The sequence below is a fragment of the Panthera uncia genome (genome assembly GCF_023721935.1).
Source record: "Panthera uncia isolate 11264 chromosome A3 unlocalized genomic scaffold, Puncia_PCG_1.0 HiC_scaffold_11, whole genome shotgun sequence".
Classification (NCBI taxonomy): Eukaryota; Metazoa; Chordata; class Mammalia; order Carnivora; family Felidae; genus Panthera; species Panthera uncia.
In genome coordinates, this window is record NW_026057578.1 from 84,760,740 (window position 1) to 84,781,580 (window position 20,841).

The 20,841-nt window shown below is 41.7% G+C and overlaps 1 protein-coding gene across 14 annotated transcripts in view; it reads right to left on the reverse strand.

Annotated features, from left to right (window-relative positions):
* Window positions 1–20,841, reverse strand: part of ASPRV1 (aspartic peptidase retroviral like 1) — a 111,737-nt gene that overhangs the window by 57,666 nt on the left and 33,230 nt on the right. Inside the window, exons 6-8 of one of the 14 annotated variants that reach the window (XR_007462240.1) lie at window positions 20,003–20,102; window positions 11,282–11,392; window positions 7,698–7,753 (exon numbers count right to left, since the gene is read on the reverse strand). The exons of 10 other annotated variants lie outside the window; for them this stretch is intronic. The gene's annotated coding sequence lies outside the window, so the exon portion shown is untranslated. 3 more of the 14 variants (XR_007462241.1, XR_007462242.1, XR_007462239.1) reach the window with 3 other exon arrangements.

Here is a 20,841-nt window from a genome sequence, read left to right on the forward strand (position 1 = left end):
TTCCCTGATTTTGGCAATTCTGCCACAATCTCAACCCCAATAATCAAGGTCAGTCCAATTTAGGTACTTACAAGTGACAGTTCCTTCAAAAAACGTTTGCTGAATGCCACACACTTGAACTAGTTGCTGTGGACATAACAGTGAGCAAAATCACTGCCCTCATAGAACTGCCAATTCAGGGGCACCTGCATGGCTCAGTTGGTTAAGAGTCTGACCCTTGATTTCAGCTCAGGTCATGATCTCAGGGTCATGAGTTTGAGCCCTGTGTCAGGCTCTGCACGGACATGAAGCCAGCTTGGGATTCTCTCTCTCCTTCTTTCTCTGCACACCCCCCCCCCCCCCCCCCCAACCACCTGTTCCCTTTCCCTCCCAAAAAAAAAAATAAAAAAAAAAAAAAAAAACAACCAAAAAAAAAAAAACCTGCCAGTTCAGTGAGAGAGATAGGCATTAATCAAAATATTACATAAACATATCATTACAAACCATGATAAAGGCTTATGAGGGTAAAGTATAGAGTACTAGGGGCATTTAGAACAGGGGGGCCTGATAGGGCTTGAGGGTTCTTAAAAGATTACCTTAGGGACCTCAGGGTCCTTTTAATTCAGCACCTGATCTTCCTTCCCTTCCCCCTCCACTCCCTCCTTCCTTGCTTCCTGTAGTCAGTATTTACTGGTTTTTTTCTCCCTATGTACAAAAGATAATGCTAAGTTATTTATTTCTTTTTCAAAACGTTTATTATTTTGAGAGAGCGTGCACATGCGCACAAGTGGGGGAGGGGCAGAGAGAGAGGGAGAGAGAGAATCCCAAGCAGGCTCCATGTTCAGTGTGGAGCCCAATGTGGAGCTCAATCTCATGATCACTTTGCTAAGTGATCTAATGCTAAGTTCTTCTTCATATGTATGGTCTCATTTGATTCCTACAACAAACTTAAAAGTTAGCACTTTTTTAAAAAAAATTTTTTTTACATTTATTTATTTGTGAGAGACAGAGAGAGACAGCATGAGCAGGGGAGGGGCAGAGAGAGAGAGGGAAGAGACAGAACCAGAAGCAGGGTCCAGGCTCCAAGCTGTCAGCACAGAGCCCAATGTGGGGCTCGAACCCACAAACCATGAGATCGTGACCTGAGCTGAAGTCGGACGCTTAACCGACTGAGCCAACCAGGCGCCCCATAAGTTAGCACTTTAAAAGGGTCTGATGAGAAAGGCCAAATCATACTTTGTAATGACAGCTATATACAATTCATAATATGAATTAAGACTCTACTGGCTGCAGGTGACAAAAATCCAAATCACACTTTCAAAAATAAAAAAGGAGAGCCTGGATCCATATAAATGAAATGTCCAGAGTGAGACTAACATAGAGTACGGTTAGATCCTGGTACTCAAGAGAAACCATTCAGGCTCCAACTCCATCTCGTAACTCAGCTCTCATCTGTGTTGGCTTCAGCATTCCCCTTGGGGTGGCAAGATGACCACTTAGGAACCTCAGAGTTATTCACATTCTACAGGCTTGGCAACCCAGTTGGAAAAAAAAAAAAAGAGAGAGAATTCACTTAATGGTTCCAACAAAAGTCCAGAATCGTAACTGGCCTGAATTTGAGATCATGCCCATACCACCTGCTGTTCTCTGATTGGCATAGTCATGTGTCCTCCCTCTGGAACCAAGGGATGGACTCGACTCCACCAAAACCCAGTCTGAGAATGGAAAAGGACATGGTCCCCCAAAGGAAAATCAGTATGTTCTAACCTAAGAAGAGAGAAATCATGCTGAGCAGTCAAAGTCCACTAAGCACTATTGTCCTCAAAGTTTGGAATAAGAGTGGATTTTAAAACTATACTGTAAGTTCTTCCATCAACTGGGTCTTCCTCCCTAAGACATGAACATGAGTCCTCATTTAGTGTGACAGTGGCTGGATTTGCCATGGTCCTACTCCAGCTGTTCAGAGAACTTGGCTTCTTGCTCTAGGGCACTTATTGGAGTCTTAATAGATACTTACATACTTACTCAGAGCAGTCTCTAAGTCCCAATACTTTGTGGAAGACTTTTCTGCCTCCCTTCAACTCCCAAATGAAGTGCCCTACTCAGTGCCGCTGTGGCCAGCGAAGCTGCAGCTCTCTAGCCCTTTGACCAGCATCACAGGGTCTATGTAAATTATGAGGAAGAAAGGGAATAACAAGCCCTTTGTTGGGAAGTTCTCCTCCCCTTTTGGAGTCTGAACTGAAAATGGCTTCCATTGAGCAGAAAGAGGAATATCAGGGTAGTTCCTGAACTATCTAACAAATAGATCTCCATAAGAAGGATCTTGGGGGAGGATCAAGACTAAACATTCTATGAGTTGTACAGCAAGTACTACAGCAGCAATCAGATGTCAGCTGCAACCACTTTGTGAGCATGTTTTATTTTTTTTTTAATATTTACTTATTTTGAGAGAGAGAGCACACAAGCGTGGGAGGGGCAGAAAAAGGGAGAGAGAGAATCCCAAGCAGGCTCCACACCATCACCACAGAGCCCAACGTGGGTCTTAATCTCATGAACCGTGAGATTGTGACCTGAGCCAAAATCAAGACTCAGATGCTTAACCAACTAAGCCACCAGCATCCCCAGGCATGTTTTAAAATCAGCCTGGATCCCCCCCATCCAGTGACCCTCCCACAATTTCTGTGAATTCCCAGCAGCTAATGCTTTTGGCTATGATTCCAGCTCCTGTTGCAGGAGTCCTTTTTGGCTATGACTCCAGCTCCTGGTGGATTTTTTATCTCACTCACATCACACTTCCTGAGGCTGATCTCTTTCTTCTGCTCTGAGCTGTCCCCCCAGAGGTGGGACTCAGCTCCCTTCTTCCACGCTTTATCGAAAAGAAAAAAATATGCATACACAGACAGATTTAAAACACTGTGTGTTCATCAGACTTTCCTAAATTTATGAAGAGACAGAGGAGTTTATTGTTATCATGCTTCTTGGCTCCTTTACCCTCTCCAAACATTGCCTATATTTGGGGGGGAGGGGGGGTCTTCCCTTCCCTCAGGAAACTAAATTCCCCTTATATTATTCAGAGACTTAGCTCTCTATCCCCCTTCCTCTGACATCCAATGACCCATACCTGGAGTCAGCCCCACTGGGAACCATCCACTCCAGGTTCCACTCCTGACCAGCACTGAGGAACAAAAAGAAAATTTGAACTTCACTCTCTCACCACCACCATTCTGTACTGGTGAAGAGAATGGAACGACTTTTTTCCCCTATGAATATGAATTGGCCCACCTTCAGAACAGAACTGGCTGGAGTCAGTTTTGGTTTTAAATAGGTTTCTATTAAACCACTCTATGTAAACTCTCCAGCTCACAGAAAAACCTATGTTACATGTCAGAAACAATTCTCATACACCCATACTGGGGTCTACTGACACTGGTAATGTTATTATGGAAGGCAGTGTTTCTGTCCCAAAATGTTGCCTGTCTTTGAAAGACAAAGAGGGGTTTTTGTTTTTGTTTTTGGCCTTGTGCCACCCTCTGATGGCATTCCTGATGCTTCCAAGCTAGAGTTCTAGAGCCTCAAATTCCAGGGAAATAGGCAAAACTATGGTGTGCACTTCAAGGTCTCCTTTCACCTAGGTTGGCAGGAGCCTGAGACGAAGACTAAAACTGGCTGAGAGGCTTCCCCAAAGGAGAGGCAAGGACAAATGCAAAGAGCAGGTTTCCTCCCAAAATTCAGGCTGGCTCTAAGTCTTGCCTACCTGGGCCAAAAAAGGTAATTTTCTGTTTTCTTCCAAGGTAATGAGCAAGCAAAGCCTCTCAAGCAGAGGAGGCCCCAGCCCTTTCCACTGCATCAGAGGCAACAGGAAAAGAGATTCTACAAGGCCATGAATACTAAAATGCAGCCAATCCTGGGAAAAAAAGAATTCTGAGCTTTGATTCCTTTGTTCCTCACACCAAGAGGTACAACTGCAGACACCATGGCCCAGTAGCCTCATTTTAGTTTCTGGGAAGGGAAAGGTAGCGAGGAGTCTCTAAATTCTTCTCAGAGGCTAAGATTTATAATACTAGATCAATCTTTTACATAAGAGGAAGACAAAAGTGAACATTTCATTCGTTAATGTTGTAATTAGCAAAATACAGCCTTGGAGTGCCTGGGTGGCTCGGTCAGTTAAGTTCCCAACTCGTGATTTTGGCTCAGGTCATGATCTCATGGTTCGTGAGATGGAGCCCTACATTGGGATCTGCTCTGCACTGACAGCGAGGAGCCTGCTTGGGATTCTTTCTCTCCCTCTGTCTCTGCCCCTACCACTCCTCCATGCACTCATGAGCTCTCTCTCAAAATAAATAAATAAACATTTAAAAAATTTTTTAAAAATACATCCTTAAATATTTTTTAATTCCAAGGAATCTTTTAATAAAATTTAAAACAGCATAAATACATTCCAAATCAAATAGGAATGTTTTTTAAAAATAAATGGGAACACTGTATTCATATTGCTCTGCACCTGCTCCTTTTGCTGATAAAGTTACTTCAAAGTTTTCACAGCCACACAATATTACATAGCACCATATTAATGGATATTTACCAACACAGTGAACATTCCTATCCAGAGGATTCTGTGCTCATTTCTTAAATGAAATTCCAGTTTCATCTGGAATAGATGAAATAGATAAGTTTTAGATGAAATTACAGTTTGCCCTGCTGTGTCTCACCTATTGTATTCTTCACCCATTTTCTATTGGGTTTTTTTTTCCTTACTTATTTATAGAAACCTTTTATAGATTGTAGACATTAATCCATCATTACATATATTGCAAAAACTTTCTCCCACTCTGTTGGTTGTCTTCTAACTTTGTTTATAATGACTTTTTTTGCCAGACAGAAGTTTCTCATTTTTGTGTGGCAAAACCAGTTAAAAACAATTTAGAAAGTACTGCCATGGGAACAGTGCACCCTGAGCTCTGAGCCACACAGCCTCTTCTGCTGGGGGCCACACAATCTTGTTTGGGTTCCTGTGCTGAAATGGCTGATTGGGCAATCATTTTCTGAGCTGTTCACTTCTGGCCAGGGTGGTGGTGTAAATGAATCAAGTCAAGAAGGAGCAAAAAGAATTGCTAAGATTTGGTTTGTTTCCAGCTATTTGGAGGCCCTTTCTTAAATGTTTGGAATCATATACTAACAATGTCAAAAGAATCCTGAAACATCAAAAACCCCAAAACATCTTCATAAACAATAATCTGAGTGTTTCCAGACTCTTTTCAAACTGTGTGGGCTTTAGGGCATTGTTTGCTGTCACTGTGCAGGGAAAAATAAATTCCAGACCCCACAGGAACAAAAAGGCTCAAGAGTCTACTGACTCCTAGAGTTTTAAGCAAGAAACCCTTAGTTTCCTTTCAGCCTCTCATAGATAGCACTGACTCAATCTGATCCTGAACAGTTCAAAAACCCCTCGTGGCCAAATAGGATTTTCCCTGCAAGCATTCTTAGCCTGCAAACTCTGCCTAAAGGCCCAGTACTTTGTGGAGATTGTCCCACTTGGCCAGAATCTCTCTCCTCCCACAATTCCACAGTATTGAGGCACACAGTGCAGGCCTAATAGATGGTTCTGGCCTCCTTCCCCTATCTGGGACCTGGCATTCCTTGAGGAACTTGGTTCCAGGCAGTGAAGGTTCTGCCATAAAATCATTTTTCAGTACCCAGTAGTACCAAGAGGAGAAACAGATGGTCTGTCTCAATGTGGCTTCAAAGCCATTACACCTACAACCTTACCAAAAAAATCCTTTCTTTGCCAAAGTCTGTACCAAACAACCACACTCTTCCTCACTGCTGTCAGCTCCTGACCTCTTGGTCATCAAGACCTTTGGCTCCTTGATCACAGTCTGCCTTTATACTCCAAGTCAGACCTTTTGCCTGGTAATGATCTCCTATATCTTTCTACATTTCTACCTCTCCTTGTCTTTACTTCTACAGCTTCATTCTTCAACTTCATTGAGATTTCCAGCCCCTTGACACCCAACCCCATAATTTAGTTGCCTATCAGTCCTTCCCTAAATTCAGTCCGTTCTCTAACCAACTGGACAACAACCACTTTATTACCAATATCCTAGACCCCATTATACCAAGTCTTCCACTTGCCCCACAAAACACAGCTCCCAGTTGAATACAAATGTCCTCTGCTTTAATCCTGCTGAATACTGCTAAAACCACGATTAAGTCATGAAGGCTGCTTCCTCTAAGAAGTCATTGTCTGCAACATTACCTAGACCTTCAGTGCTACTCAGCTATCCACCTACATGTCTTCAGATCACTGTCATTGGCTCAACAGCTTTTAAAAACTAAGTCATTGTCCCCACTATACCACCTGCTCCTATCAGATGACTTTAATTTCTTCTGTCCAGAGAAAACAAAGCCAAACAGAAGGAAACTCCAACTTTCTGTCTCTCCCAAATCTCAACAAATCCCTCTGCCCCATCACATCCTTTGTCCCTATTAAATGAGACTAGAAAATGCTCAACGGAGTGCTAGCAAAAGGTAAGAAATTATAAATGGTGGTGATGGTGGTGATGGAGTTAAATTCAGTGGTAGCCTTTGTCCTTTCTTTAGTTCAAGTTTAATCTCCCCACCAGTGTTCAGGATATAGTAGACCCTTTCCCACAGGGGCCTTGCTCAATTTTTTTTTTTCTCTTTTCTACCTTCAACTTCTCCCTCTCAACTGGCTCTTTCCCCCACAGCACAGGGACATGCATGGATCTCAAAAAATAAATAACCCTCCATAGACCTTGCATTCCCCCTTCACTTTTCTCATTTCATAAACAAGCTTCATGTAAGACTGGCCTCCCTGACTGGGTCCATACCCTTGCCTCCATTTGCTAGCTGCAGAGGTACTGTCTAGTAAAAGAAAATGGACTGCTCTTATTTGCCAAAGGTCTGCTCTTTGGGAAACTGCTTTAGAGATTAGCAAAGAAGTAAAGAAAATACATTATGTTGCTATTAATTCAAAGTTTTAATAATATGAATAAAAATAAATTTTAATAATATAAATGAGAATAGACTTACCTTTGTATCAATACTACCTCCAACTAGAGTATAAGCTAGATTATTTAAAATGTTCTTTAAAACAAAGAAACCTGGGATGCCTAGCTGACTCAGTCAATAGAGCATGCAACTCTTGATCTCAGTGTATTGAGTTCAAGCCCCACGTTGGGCATGGAGTCTACTTAAAAACAGGATAGGATAGGATAGGATAGGATAGGATAGGATAGGATAGGATAGAATAGAATAGAATAGAATAGAATAGAATAGAATAGAATAGAATGGAAAAAAATAAAATAAAATAAAATAAAATAAAATAACCTGTTTTCACAAAAGCACCCTGATTCTCTAAATCTAAAAACTAGAAACAATCTCTCCTCTGAGTTCCCACAGCATTGTCTGTACCTGTAATACCCTACCACTTCATCCTCAGTTATTATAGAACTCTCTGCCGTTAATATATATTTGATAAATTAATATATTTTACAAGTACCTATTCAGATAATTCTAATCAAATAAATTCAAATCAATCTAATCAAATCAATCTAATATTGCCTAATTAAATCAGCCCCCCTGAAGAATCTCTATTGACATTTTGCTAACTTAATATAAGGCTTTTTTTTTTTTTTAACACATTGAATTTAATAAAGTTGCATTCAATCACTCACATCCTGCAATTTTTCACTTACTTAAATGTGCCTTGCAAAGTCTCAAATACTGAGGTCATTATCACTTTGGGTCCAGTCTGAGAAGACAAAGGTAAAAGTCAGTGAGGTAGGAATTACCCAATCCAAAGGCTGTGAGTGGGGCATTCAGGGGGAAGGAATGCATTTTTCCTCTCCCTTACCTAAAAAATACCCAAGAAATGCTCCTCCTGGAGGGACTGAGACTTCCTTTCACACAATGTCTACTCCCTTCTGCTTCAATTACTTTCACATAATCTGAATGTCAGCTCAACAAAGACACAGCTTTGCCCTGCTGGACCTCCCAAAGTTTGCTCCTATCTGAAATAAGGAAGTTTGCCTAGAAAATCTACAAAGTTTTTTATGTAAATAACTGCACATTACAGTGTGAAAATCAAATTTTACTTTGAAAAGCAAGTTCAATGCTTAAAGAAACCCAGTTGTAAATTCTTTTGTGATACGGAAGAATCTTCACATCCACAACCACCCCCAACATAACTGTTAGATTATCTACATGAGACCAATAATTCTCCTAAAGCAGGACACTGAGATGGGTATTAGGAGCTTCTTCCAAAGCACTGACATTCCTGCCCACACAGTCCCTCTGTAGAAGCCAGTCCTTAATCCTTACCAAGGCAGAATTATGGGCTTAAAAGACTGTGCTAAGGGTAAAAAAGGTAGCCAGGAAGCACAGGCCAGGGCCAGGTGACAGGCTCCAGTCCCTATGGAGCCAGAGCCAGAACCTCCCAGTTTGCTTTACCCTTGCAGAGGGTGTAATTTCCAGCAGGCTAAAAATCGCCAATGGCATACAGCCAGAGGGCAGGGCCAGGCTGGGTAAGCAAAAGTCAGCGATGAGCCAGAGAGACTCCAGATTTAGAATGTAAGCAGTAAAGAAGGGTAGTAGAGAGCCTCCTACAGAGGACTTATAAAGTAGCTGCCCTCTTTGGGTAAGATCCAGGTTGCCAATAGGAAATCTCCTACCTCTATGGGCCTCATCACTTGCTCCAGAGACTTTCTCAGCAGCCTCATGTTTTTTAGAAAGAGATCAGCCTACTGATTTTAGAAACATCCCTTCCCTGTGGAGTCAACAGCTCAAGAGCAGAAACTTCCCATGGTACCTCTGTTTCCTCCCTCCCCAATACAAAATCCATATGATAAGATTAGTCCCAAAACCACCCAAGCCAACCTATAGTATCAAGCTGTCGGAAGATTGTTTTACACAGTTCAACATGCCTCAGGGATAAAGATTCCTTCAGTCCTTGACTTGCTCACTCACTCATTCAGCCAGAGCTGTCTGACTGCCCACTATGCTCCAAGCACAGGGCTGCAAAGACACCTTACAGGATTCTTAGCAGATACCAGTCTAGCAATTACCCAAGAACCTCTCTAAAGTAGACCCTGTTGGTTCAGAATTTCTGACAGGAGATAACTTCTTTTTGTGTTTGTGCTATCAGGAAGGGGTTAGCAAAAATATTTAATTGCATAAATATGATTATCAGTTGGAAAACTGAAGTAACTTAAGAGAATTCTGATTTTCTACTCATTAAAGCACGTCGTCTTAGGATCTCTACTAGTTAGTACATATATACATAAGTGAATTAACATGTGACTCCAAAAGTAAACAAACTTAATGACTTCACAAAAAAATTTTTTTTCCACATAATTAAAGCAGACAAGACCTTCCCTCATAGGTCTAAGTCAATATGCTTCTACTATATTTCTTTCAAAAGAATGAAGCCAGAATTCAATAAACTACTAAGTCACCACACCAACTTGGCTGTAACCAAATTGGCCAACCTTACATCCAAAACACCTCCAGCTATTTGAAAAGATCAGGACTTCTTTTTTCCCCTTAAGTTCAATAGAACACCCGACATTCTCTGGTTTAGAGGAATGTCAGGACCTACAAGGGCCAAGAGGATAGGACAATGACCATGAGTAGCATGGTATCTTCCCTGGCTGTCTTCTTCCTCCCAACTCTTCACTGTGGCTATCCCTAGCTCTAGGCTGCCACTTTTGCTCCAGTCTTTTTCTCCTTGGAAAATTCATCTCTAAAATGGAAAGTGGAGAATGAGAAACGGAATCTGAGGCCTCAATACCTGAGGTTTGAGTCCTAATTCTACTCTCTGAGATTCAGTGTCCACATAAAGGAAGAAAAAAAATAATGCATAGCATACAAGACTGTGTTAGCCAAGTCACTATACAATGGCCTTTGTAAATTGCAGAGTGATCTCTAAACAATGTTGTGGTTGCTGTTTTACTATGGTGATTACTGCTCACTCCTACCTCCTCCCAAGCTCTACTCTCAGGTTCCAGTTGACACCAGTACCACACACTCCTCTCCAGAGTCTGTTAAGACTACCAACAAGAAAGGGAGAACCAACACAATACCACCCTCACCCAAACATCTCAAAAGGTCAAATCTAGAGTCCCACTCATACTTATTACCTCTGCTTTAGAAGTACCTTTTTCTCTAAATGGGAATTCTTGGCCTACAGAATACTTCCTATTGGCCCTTGAAATTCAATTCCAAGAAACAAATTTGTCTCCCCCTTCTAGAAGAGTGGTTCTCCTTTCCAGCTACCCCCTTTTTGTCATGTCGAGTAATTTTCCAACTTCAAAGGGTAGACACACACTTTGATATAATATAACTAACTGTCTGGTTTCAACCAACCCACCACCTCAAGTCAGAATCTGTTTCCTTTTTCTAAGATTTTATTTTATTATTTTAAATTTCTTAAAAATGTTTATTTTTGAGAGAAAGAGTGCAAGCAGGGGAGGGGCAGAGAGAGGGGGAGACACAGAATCTGAAGCGGGCTCCAGGCTCTGAGCTGTCAGCACAGAGCCCGACGTGGGGCTCGAACTCACAGAGTGTGAGATCATGACCTGAGCTGAAGTTGGACACTCAACCAACTGAGCCACCCAGGCACCCCTAAGATTTTATTTTTTAAGTAATCTCTACACTCAATGTGGGGTTTGAATTTACAACCCTGAGATCAAGAGTCACGCGCTCTACCAACTGAAAAAGCCAGGCACCCCTATTTTTTAAGTGCCTTTTTTTTTCTGAATCAGAAAATTTGTTAACAATGTGTTGTATGATTTTTTAAATATATACACATAGCTACAGCTGTATTTATTTCAATCAAAACAGGTTCGTTTGCTACATATTTTTTCCTGTATACACTGTAGGCACCTTTCTATGTCAATAATTATATATTGGGGAGCCTCAGTAGCTCAGTTGGTTGAGCATCCAACTCGTGATTTTGGTTCAGGCGATGATCCCTGGGTTGTACTGAGCGTGGAGCCTGCTTGGGATTCTGTATTCTGTTTCTCTCCTTCTGCCCATCTCTCCTGCTCATGTTCTCTCTCAGAAAAAAAAAATAATAATAAAATATATATATATATACACAACTTATATATATTATATATATACATTATATATTAATATATAACATATTTATTGTAAATATATATTATATAATATATAGTTTATATATATTATAAATACATATTATATATAACATAAAAATATATATATTATATATATGCATATGTATGTATTTACTTAATTTATCATTGTATGGACTTACCACAGTTTATTTGGCCAATCTTCTGATGGCCATTTTGACTGCTTTATAAATTCTGTAGTGACAAATATCCTCATAAACATATCTCTGTACACTTGCCATGGGGATAAATACCTAGAAGTCAAATTGCTAGTTTAAGAGTGTGTACTTCAAATTCGATACATACTGCCAAACTGAACTTCAGAGAGACTACATGAGTTCCAAACTGTAGTCAGTAATAAGTATTTTTTTTTCTTTTTAATATGTGTCAACCTAACAGCTGGAAAGTGAGGTCTCATTTCTATTTGTATTTTCTATATTGTAAGTGAAACAGCCTTTTTCTATAAGGTTTTACAAGTCATTTATTCACCTATGACTTTGGTCCATTTCCTTTTTGTTTTTACTTTTTTCCTATTGATTTATAAGAGCTTTGTGCACACAGATATGTTGAAAACTCTTTTTAACCAGTTTGTCAACTACTTTTTATTTTGCTTATGGTGTTTGTTTTAATTTTTTTTTTTAAGCTAATACCCCACACTTTTTCCTTTATCATTTCTGCCTTGGGTGCCACACTAAAATAACTCTTTTCAAGGGGTGCCTGGGTGGCTCAGTTGGTTGAGTGTCTGACTTCAGCTCAGGGCATGATCTCACAGTCTGTTGAGTTCGAGCCCCGCGTCGGGCTCTGTGCTGACAGCTTGGAGCCTGGAGCCTGCTTCAGATTCTGTGTCTCCCTCTCTCTCTGCCCCTCCCCAGCTCACGCCCTGTCTCTGTCTCAAAAATAAATAGAAACATTAAAAATAAATTAAAAATCAAATAAAATAACTCTTTTCTGCTATACTTGTTACTTTAGTTTTTGTTAAGAACCTTTAACTGGGGTGCCTGGGTGGCTCAGTCGGTTAAGCGTCCGTTTTCAGCTCAGGTCATGATCTCGGGGATTCACAGTTCGAGTCCCATGTCAGGGTCTGTGCTGACAGCTCAGAGCCTGGAGTCTGCTTCAGATTCTGTTTCCCCCTCTCTCTGCCCCTCCCCCCACTCACACTCTTTCTCTCTCTCAAAAATAAACATAAAAAAAAAAAAACAAAACACCTTTAATCTATCTAGAATTTATTTTGCTAGAAAGTGACAGGGGTTTTTTTTCCCCGCCCAAATGGTTAGACATTTATCCTAAACACTATCCTTTCCCACTAAAACCTAGATCTGGACTTCCTAATCTACTTTGAGCTCTGCTCACCAAGAAAAATTCTTGTCTCCAGTTGGAATACTTTTTTCATCGCCCACAACAGGTTTTACGTAGGCTGCTGCCTATACACACATTGTTGCCCTTGCCTGGAACATCCTCTCACCTGCCCTACACAGTTCCTTCAAAACAAAACCATTTCTGAGATAAGAAGTAAATGCTGGGGTGCCTAGGTGGCTCAGTCAGTAGAGCATGTGACTCCTAATCCCAGGGTCCTGAGTTCAAGCCCCAAATTGGGCACAGAGCTAGAAGAAGAAGAAGGAAGGAAGGAAGGAAGGAAGGAAGGAAGGAAGGAAGGAAGGAGGAGGAAGAGGAGGAGGAGGAGGAGAAAAAGTAGTAGTAGTAAATGCTATTTAAAACAAGAAATGCTTTCAAAGGAGAGATATAATGTAAAATAACACATCAGATACTTTGTGTGGCTAAAGAAGTAGATGAACTTTTTACTCAGCTGAGCCATTCAGTGGGCTTTGGACATACAGATGTGAGTTTGGGAGAAACAGAATTCATTTATTTTGCATAATAGAGTAAGAAATATCTGGAATGTTTAGTGGCAACAGAAAAAGAGAAGATTTTAAGCGATCAAAACCATATACATGGGTGATATGAATAGTAGTGAATCCCTAATGGAGAGGTAGACAAAAAAGGACTTTAAGGGACAGGGACAGCCAATATTAGAATTCAAGTTGCTTGCTTTGCTGCAATATAAAGTCTGCTACACACATAAAGGCTTTAGCTGGGAGATATTTGAGTTCTACATCTGGGTCAATATGGATGGAAACAGGTACAGCATGCTTGAGACGGTAAGACCATCTATAATCTGAACTAATTTGGTGGAAGAAAGAGCTCAAAATTAAAATGACCATCAATACATGAGCTCCCAGGAATTTGAAGAATCTGGGTAAAGGAATCAGACCCTACATCTAGACTCCAGATGTAGAATGGCACTTTCAGCCAAATTTTTAAAGGAAAAGATAGCTCCTGCTAACTAATGGGTTACATAAGGATACTCAATCCTTAGAAGCTTTTAAAAAGAGCCAAGTGAGTGAGGTTCAGTGCTGATTTGCGGAAGAAATCAGTGGGGGAGGAGCCAATTACTCTGCTTGCACAAGTAGTAAGCTAAGGATTATACCCCATCCCTTCCTCACTCCACATGTTCCCATAGGGGTATTTTGGTCCCTACACCACTTAGGGTGTCCTTGGTCAACTCTCCCCTCTTCCATGAAAGTTTCTCCTAAGGTTTTAGCTCTCAGATGATTCCTTTCCAAAATGTCCATTTACTTAGAATCTGAACCTCAGTGTAACCTTTGTGGGTTTTTTTTTCTATTTGTTAACTTCTCTGTTGAATTCAGCTATAGATGCCTTGTAGACAAGAACTCCAACAAGAAAGAAAGAAAGAAAGAAAGAAAGAAAGAAAGAAAGAAAGAAAAAGAAAGAGGAAGAGAAGGAGAGAAAGGGAGGGAGAGAATGAGAGGGAAAGACAGAGGGAAGGATGGACATTCTAAACATCTTCCATTATACTCAGAGCTTCCTTAATTCCTGGTGGACAAATAGTGGAAGATAGTGATATAGAAGTAAGCTTACTAATGACCATGGATGGTGATGCTCTAAGTCAAGAACAAAGGAGGAATAGGTATAGGAAGAAATAGGGGAATGGGGAAAGAGGATGGCATAATGAAAATATAATTTGGCTTGGGACATGCTAAGTTTAAAGTACCTAAGGGAAGTCTGAGTGGCTCAGTTGGTTATGCATCCAACTCTTGATTTCAGCTCAGGTCATGATCTAAAGGTCGTGAGATTGAGCCCTTGTCAGGCTCATGCTGGGTGTGGAGCCTGCTTAAGATTCTCTCTCTCCTTCTCCCCTTCCCCTGCACATGCTCTCTCTCTCAAAAAACAAAAACAAAAAAACAAAACGATAATAAAATACCTAAGAACCAGGTTATGATGGCAACTGTGTTTGGTCATCACGAGTCAGGAACTCAGAAGAGAGATTTAAGAGTTTTTAACATATCAGTGGTAGCTAAAACCATAAGCACAGGTGACATCACCCAGGGATAGTATATAAAGGGAGAGGAGAGGGGGCTAAGGATAGATTCTTAGGAAATGTCTTCATGTAGGAAGCCTGTAGGAGAAAATAAGCCTTTGCAGTTATAAGAAGTTATGGTTATCATGTCTGTAAATAGTCATGTGCCAATACTTATAAATACCTACGGATGGACCAAATAACTGGCTCTACAGAACACCTCTAAAGGCCCATTTCAAGCCTTCTTTCAACCTTGCTGTGAGCCCACTCCCTGATCTTCACAGTTAAAACCAGAGTATTTCAGAGGAAGTGGCAGAATGGACAAGAGCCATGGACCAAGGCCTCCAGAGTGGGGCTTGTGGGTGGAAGATGCTATGTTGGATGTTCAAAGAACATCATACCTAAGGGCAGGATCAAAGCTAAGCCTTTGTGTACAGTTTGTTTCATGATTAGCTCATCCAACCGAGTTAAGTTTGGTCAGAGATCTCACTCATGACAGTAAAGACACATACATCAGGGTCTCAAAGAAATTTTTTTAATCAGGAGTCTTAGTTGGAGATTTCTGTTTCAAGCGGTCTTTTCCTGGTTGTCCTGATTGACAATAGCATACAGAGGAAGTGGCTAGCTTCCTCTTTGGTTACCAGCTCTGCAGGCTGGAGCTCCTGGCACTTGGTCACCTACCTGCCAGATTTAAATGCTCTCCACCTGAAAGACTGCCCTGCCCACAGTGCATGGGTTTATCTCCAGTGGGGAGATAAGGATTGGGGGAAAAAAAACAGTCTGGCATGCCTATGAGCTATAGAGGGATTTCACAGGAAAAGCAGAAAATTTACAATGTCATAATCATTCTATCCCACTTGGCACTGATCTTATATGTGAAGTCGAAGTCCTAAACTAGCAGTGAGACTTGAGACTGACGCTAAGATGAATATCGCCAGAGTGGGAGCGAAGGGGTGTTCAGGAGTGCTAGAAAAATCCTTGAAGACCTCAAACCTGCGGAAAAAAGCCTTAGAGAAGCCTCCTTCCTTGGATTTAGAAGCTGATGATGGTATCACCCCATTCACTACTTCCTGTATCTGAAGGAAAAAGGAAGAAGATCCGAACATCCGAACTTGTTCTCCGAACAAGGAGAAAGAATGTAGAATCCTTACTCTTCCCCACCTTAGAGCTCCGTTCCAGATCAGAGCTGTCTTTATGCAGACACACAGTTAAGTAGTCAAATACATGATGTGATTCCATCAGAAAGACTGGTAAATAGTAGGTGCTCAGTGGGCATTTGTTGAATGAAAAGCACCAGGAGAGATTTACTACTTCCAAATAATGTTTTTTCACTGACTGTTCACATTACCTTCACCTGGAATTCCTCCCATTTGATGTCCATTCCTTTAGTATAAAGCCTCATACTTTCCAAAACTGTGTTCCACCAAACACCATATCCTGTGAGATTTTAATATTCCTTCAAAAAAATGGTTCTCTGGTTAAATAAGTTCGGAAAATGTTATATTCTCTATTTCCCTTTTGAAGCCTTTTTTTTTTTTTTTTAACGTTTATTTATTTTTGAGACAGAGAGAGACAGAGCATGAACAGGGGAGGGGCAGAGAGAGAGAGGGAGACACAGAATCCGACACAGGCTCCAGGCTCTGAGCGGTCAGCACAGAGCCCGACGCGGGGCTCGAACTCACGGGACCGTGAGATCATGACCTGAGCCGAAGTTGGCTGCTTAACCAACTGAGCCACCCAGGCGCCCCTGAAGCTTTATAAATACATATTAAAAGCTGTTTTTGAGGCTGAGGCAGTAGGAGAACTTGCATGAAATTCAGGACTGGGCCTGACTAAGCTAAGAAGCTTGTTCCAGAAGTGCAGCTGAGCAGACCAGCATGACATCCAATTAGCCCAAAGAGCAGTAGGCAAAGTTCAGGGTGGTCAACAAATGGGAGATCTGTGCATGGGCAAGACTCTACCTACCAAAGCCTAGATACAAGAAAAGTCTCGGGGCGCCTGGGTGGCTCAGTCGGTTAAGCGTCCGACTTTGGCTCAGGTCACGACCTCGCGGTCCGTGAGTTCGAGCCCCGCGTCGGGCTCTGTGCTGACTGCTCAGAGCCTGGAGCCTGCTTCAGATTCTGTGTCTCCCTCTCTCTCTGACACTCCCCCGTTCATGCTCTGTCTCTCTCTGTCTCAAAAATAAATAAACATTTAAAAAAAAAATTAAAAAAAAAAAAAAAAAGAAAAGTCTCTAGTATCAGAGAAGTGACCTGACCTTAGAGAGGCTGGAAAGCAAAAGCCCCAGCCCCTGTTGAGGGGTTGACAGCAGAGTTCTAGTCCAAGATAAGACTAGGGGGTCAAGGCAGGACAACTGGACAGATCTTTGTCTTCTTAGGGAAAAGACAAAATAAAGGTGAGATGGAAGAGAGGCAGAGAGTAGTGGACATAGGTGTCGTTCACAGTATAGTAAACCTATCCAGGAGTCCCTCCCTGCTGGGGGCACTGGCTACAAAGTCCTGGTGATCAGCAGATCCTAGCTACATCACTAGATCTTCTGCATGGGTGTGGTGGTTGGGGAGACAGGAAGGGGTGTGATATATCCAGACACTTCTACAGAGTTGCACTAATTTCACAAAGAAGAGAGGTCCAGACCCTGTCAAATTTCAGGAGGTGAGGGGTGGAGACCATTCCTAGAATAGCCTTCTGGGAAATGTGTTGGAAGGACCCCAGAGGCCTGAATGAAGCCAAAAGTCTGATCCAAAACAAAATGCTCTATACTTAGGGTAGGAACATGGATAGAGTAGAAGTTGAAGCAAGTGGGTGAAGGGCATCCTCTGAACCCAACTGTGAGGAGCTGGGAAAGGCATGAAGATTTAAGTTGCTTCTGTCGAAGACTCCCTGGGGGAGAAAAGATGTGAGAATTAGATTACTAAGGCAGTTTGAGAGCAGTGCTAGAAGAAAGATGATGAACAGTCAACTAGAAAAGCTCTCTTTGGAGGAATTCAAGCCAAAAAAGCTGTAGATCTGAATCAAAGGCTCTATGCTGGCAGCCTCTGGATTAGTTATTCTGGCTCCACCAAAGTTAGTGGACAAGGGGGAACTGCACCTTTGCACGGACACCCCAAATGCTTTGTCATTCCTTTTTATGTGGCTTATTTTGCTTTCTGGTAAAGCCCTATCTCAGCACAACATATTGGGAAATCAAGACCAGAAGTTGTCTGCGACCAGCAGCCTCTGAGGAAGTGCCCTGCCCATGTTGTCATCAGCAGCCTCTTTTGCGCCACCATTTTACATCACTTCTGGGAAGCTGCCTCCTACTTCCTAAGATCTATGCCAGTCTTGTCTGAGGACATCACAGCAAACCACAGACCATCACACTCCTTGTTACATTCTGCCTGTCAGCTATTCTCCAGACAACATCATGCCTAAATTCTTCATATCTTCGTTTTTAATAGGGTCTCGAAGACTTAAATTAAGGGAAATAAATTTCACTTGCTGAATTCCAAGCACTAGCAAAGAGGTGAAGTAAGTCTCAGAGGGGCAGGACACATTCTTGGTGCCCCTGAAATTATACCACTTGACAATCCAGCCTTGTTTCTTCTTATTCCATCACCTGACACACTCAAGCTGTCTCCTCTGCCAGCCCAGAGGCCAGGCTCCCCTGGACCTAAGCCAGCAACCACTGCCATCTGGTCTCCCTTAGAAAGGCAAAAGAGAGACACCTCTTGTTTACTCAGTAATAATTCACCGTAATAGTCACATAACAGGTGCCACCAGCTCCAGTACACACAGTAAGGGCACACCACACCCTCACCTCTGCCCCCATCATAGCTTACTCCTTGGGTCACATCAATAAATGTTATCTGGAAAATAGGATAAGTGCCTCTTAAGCAGTAAACCAGAGTTACCAGTGGTGTTTTGACACTTGTGGATTACACTGCAATGAAGACCTAGAGGTAAAGAACAAAGACTTTTTTAAAATCCTCCCCTAGAGCCAATTGGTATCTTTCCCACATATGTTGTTGCAGCATCTCTATATATAGAACCTAGCATTCTATAAACAAGATGCTCTGGCTAAACACGTCTCAACAAGTAAAACTGTGAGGCAGAGAAAGATGGCATCTCTCCCATCTTCTCTGCCTTCCCTACCCTCTTTCCTTAAATCTTGTCAGAGACAGACAAGCTCTGTGAAAACAGCATGGGCTTTGGAACTGGACAGACCTGAGGAGAAGTAAATCCTAGCTCAGCCTTTTATTAGCTGTCTGACATTGGGCAAGTTACATAACTTCTTTGACTATCAGCTTGCCCATGTGAAAAAATGAAGATGATACTTCATTGGTTTCCATTATGATAATTAGGTAAGAAAACATATGAAAAAGAAAAAGAAGAAAAAAAAAAGAAAACATATGAAAAGCGTCTAACATATGCCTGGCTCTCCAGGGATAAAGAGTTTGTTCTCTCCCATCTAGTTCATCATGTACCTGGTGCCCTAATGTTATTCTCTAGCTGTCCAAGGCCAAGGTGTGTGCCCCACACAAACCTAGCCTTCTTTTCCTAAGCCTTATCAGTTTCCATCCCTTAGAACTGATCTAATCACACTATTAAAAGGAAAGCAATTCTGATGAAATGAATTCAAGTAAAATGTGGATGTTGCTGGGTTCCTATATTAATTCTGTACGTGTAGGATTTCTACATTTAAAAAAAAAGAGTTACAGAGGTGCTTGACAGGCTCAGTTGGTGGAGAGTGCGACTCTTGATCTCGGGGTTGTGAGTTCAAGCCCCACATTGGGTACAGAGATTACTTAAAATAACAAAAATCTTTAAAAACTAAAAAAAAATAATAATAAAATAAAAATAGAACTAGAAATTCAAATGAAAGGCAGGACACCTAATGATGAGCTTTTCTAGATCACAATGCCAGCCTCTCTCTCTACAAGCATGGCCCACCCACATCACTCTGTGCTGAAGATGAGAAACCATGAGAGCTAAAGGACATCATCTCCGATTGTCAAATGTCTCACCTCAAATCAACAGGTCCAGAAAAGAACTTGGGAGCCTTTGCTACCACATCTTCTCTGGCCACCATACACCACTTCCTTAGCCAAGAAGCTACAGTGGTGCTTTAATCCTATGATGTTTCCAACACTATTCTAAGTTCTTTTAAATGAAGCAGCAATAGATTTGATCACGGTTACAGCCTTAGAATAGCCTATAGGAGGCCTGGGCTCTACTTCCAGAAACATACCTTGCTTCTCTGAATGGTGTCAACAGTCAGATTAATACAGGTGGCAGAGTGGGACTGTGTCTTGACTTCTTAGTGATCCAGAAACGAGGACCACAGAGACACTTCTGGGCTTTCCACATACAGCATCACAGAAGCAGATTATTACAACTAAAAAAGGCCTAAGTGTAATCACTTGGCACAATGTACTATGCTGCCTATAAATCACAATTCAGTATGGGAGTTCTCTGAGGTACTCTTTAGCAACGTGCATGTTCTACTTACTTGACTTTCTTGGCAAGCCCCCAGGAAGCATGAGGCACTAGCATAGGCTGGGATTTCAGGAGCCAGATCCCCCTCTGGGGTGAAAGAGGCTGGCTGGCAACTTTAGCAGATAGAATAAAGAGGAAAAGAAGGTGAAGTCCAAGGTGAGGAAAGGACTGATCCAGGCAGGATTATCCAATAGCATGTGCTTAGAGAACTGGAAAAGCAGAGACAAAAACAGATATTTCAAATTATATTGATCTAATTAGTCATCATGGTAAAAATCAGAATTTTGCTGGATTTTCCTTATACTTATTGTGTGTTTAATATTGTTTCATTTCTTCATTCAATATACATTTCTTGAGGGGCTAGTAAGTACCAGGTTTTTCCTCATTCCTAGGATATAGCAGCAAACAAAACAAATATGGTTCCTGAGTTCCTGGAGCTCAGCCTAGTGAGAGTTGTTAAGAGTAAGAGCAGGACCCAAAGCAAAAGGTCCAAATTGGAAAATAGGCAAAATTCTGCAGCCAGCAATGAGATGCTAAGGAAGGAGATCCCTTCTGGGATGCCAGCAAAAGAGACCATGGGCAAATAAGGAGCTGTTTAGGTAGCTGGGCTGGGTCAGAGAACATCCTTATCCCCCACTCACTTTGGCAAAGGACAGAGCAACTGTGGTATGTTTGGTTTATCAAAAACAGATGACCAGGGCCCTCAGAGCCAATGTGGCCATGATGCTGCTCCTTCTCTGCTCACAGCCATGAACTGTGGTATGTGCCATCTGAGCTGTGTGTGATATCCTGAAGCTCAAAAACGAAAACAAAAAACCACACCAAGACTTGAGTCGTCTACTGACAGGAGTT